General features: G+C 31.2%; 1 non-coding gene across 1 annotated transcript; it reads right to left on the bottom strand.

The window, feature by feature from the left end:
* Positions 1-1,859: 1,859 nt before the first annotated feature.
* On the bottom strand, positions 1,860-1,967 carry LOC148570264 (small nucleolar RNA R71). The gene has a single exon (XR_015880427.1). It is a non-coding gene; the product is annotated as a small nucleolar RNA R71 (small nucleolar RNA).
* Between the last annotated feature and the right edge of the window lie 480 nt (positions 1,968-2,447).

Raw genomic sequence — 2,447 nt, 5'->3', positions numbered from 1 at the left:
TCTTTTACAAATAATTTTCGAAAAAAAAATCCAAAAAAAATTAGAAAATCATAAAAATCAAAAATATTTTTCTGTTTCTTGTTTGAGTCTTGAGTTATATTATAAGTTTGGTGTCAATTGCATGTGCATCTTGCATTTTTTTCGAAAATTCATGCATTCATAGTGTTCTTCATGATCTTCAAGTTGTTCTTGGTAAGTCTTCTTGTTTGATCTTTGCATTTGCATGTTTTGTGTCTTTTCTTGTTTTTCATATGCATTCCTGAATTCTTTATGTCTAAGCATTAAAGAATTCTAAGTTTGGTGTCTTGCATGTTTTCTTTGCATTAAAAAAATTTTTCAAAAATGTGTTCTTGATGTTCATCATGATCTTCATAGTGTTCTTGGTGTTCATCTTGACATTCATAGCATTCTTGCATGCATCACATGTTTTGATCTAAAATTCTCATGCATTGCATCATTTTCATGTTTCTCTCTCTCATAAAAAAAATTCAAAAATCAAAAAAATATCTTTCCCTTTTTCTCTCATCAAATTCGAAAATTTGGATTGACTTTTTCAAAATTTTTAAAATCAAGTTGTTTCTTATGAGTCAAATCAAATTTTCAATTTGAAAATCTTATCTTTTTCAAAATCTTTTTCAAAAATCAAATCTTTTTTCATTTTTCTTAGTTATTTTCAAAAATTATAAAAATATTTTTTAAAAAATTTTTTTCTTATTTTTATATCAAATTTTCGAAAACCAATTAATGTTTTGATTCAAAAATTTCAAGTTTGTTACTTACTTGTTAAGAAAGTTTCAAACTTTAAGTTCTAGAATCATATCTTGTGATTTCTTGTGAATCAAGTCATTAATTGTGATTTTAAAAATCAAATCTTTTTCAAAAACTAATTTCAATCATATCTTTTCAAAAATATCTTCTTATCTTATCATTTTCAAAAATATGATTTCAAAATATCTTTTCTAACTTCCTAACTCCTTATCTTTTCAAAATTGATTTTCAAAATTTGTTTCAACTAACTAACTAACTTTTTGTTTGTTTCTTATCTTTTTCAAAACTACCTAACTAACTCTCTATCTCTCTAATTTTCGAAAAAATATCTCCCCCTTTTTCAAAAATTCTTTTTTTTATTAACTAATTATTTTTTATTTTAATTTTCGAAAAATTTCTAACACTTTTCAAAAACTATTTTCGAAAATCACTAACTCTTTTTCAAAAATCATTTTCGAAAATTCTCTTTCTCTCTCATCTCCTTCTTTTCTTCTACTCACACAGGGACATCTATACTGTGGTAAAAAGGATCCCTATTATTATTATTATTATTATTATTTTCTGTTTCCTCTTTTTCATATGAGCAGGAGCAAAGACAAGAATATTCTTGTTGAAGCAGATCCAAAACCTGAAAGGACTCTGAATTACAACAAACCAGTAAGCACCTGTTAGGAATTTTCAAACAAGAAGAGGAGATTGCAGCCGAAAATAATAATAATGCAAGGAGGATGCTTGGTGACTTTACTGCACCTAATTCCAATTTACATGGAAGAAGCATCTCCATCCCTACCATTGGAGCAAACAATTTTGAGCTAAAACCTCAGCTAGTTTCTCTGATGCAACAGAACTGCAAGTTTCATGGACTTCCATCTGAAGATCCTTTTCAGTTCTTAACTGAATTCTTGCAGATATGTGATACTGTTAAGACTAATGGAGTAGATCCTGAAGTCTACAGGCTCATGCTTTTCCCTTTTGCTGTAAGAGACAGAGCTAGAGTATGGTTGGACTCTCAACCTAAGGATAGCCTGAACTCTTGGGATAAGCTGGTCAAGGCTTTCCTAGCCAAGTTCTTTCCTCCTCAAAAGCTGAGCAAGCTTAGAGTGGATGTTCAAACCTTCAGACAGAAAGAAGGTGAATCCCTCTATGAAGCTTGGGAGAGATACAAAGGACTGACAAAAAAGTGTCCTTCTGACATGCTTTTAGAATGGACCATCCTAGAAATATTCTATGATGATCTGTCTGAGTTATCTAAGATGTCATTGGATACCTCTACAGGTGGATCCATTTACCTAAAGAAAACGCCTGCAGAAGCTCAAGAACTCATTGACATGGTTGCAAATAACCAGTTCATGTACACTTCTGAAAGAAATCCTGTGAATAATGGGACGCCTATGAAAAAGGGAGTTCTTGAGATTGATACTCTGAATGCCATATTGGCTCAGAACAAAATATTGACTCAGCAAGTCAATATGATTTCTCAGAGTCTGAATGGAATGCAAGCTGCATCCAACAGTACTCAAGAGGCATCTTCTGAAGGAGAAGCTTATGATCCTGAGAACCCTGCAATAGCAGAGGTGAATTACTTAGGTGAACCTTATGGAAACACCTATAACTCATCATGGAGAAATCATCCAAATTTCTCATGGAAGGATCAAAAGCCTCAACAAGGCTTTAATAAT

This window comes from Arachis ipaensis, chromosome B3 (genome assembly GCF_059453495.1).
Source record: "Arachis ipaensis isolate K30076 ecotype BB chromosome B3, ASM5945349v1, whole genome shotgun sequence".
Taxonomy (NCBI): Eukaryota; Viridiplantae; Streptophyta; class Magnoliopsida; order Fabales; family Fabaceae; genus Arachis; species Arachis ipaensis.
This window is presented reverse-complemented; position numbering and strand designations above follow the sequence as displayed.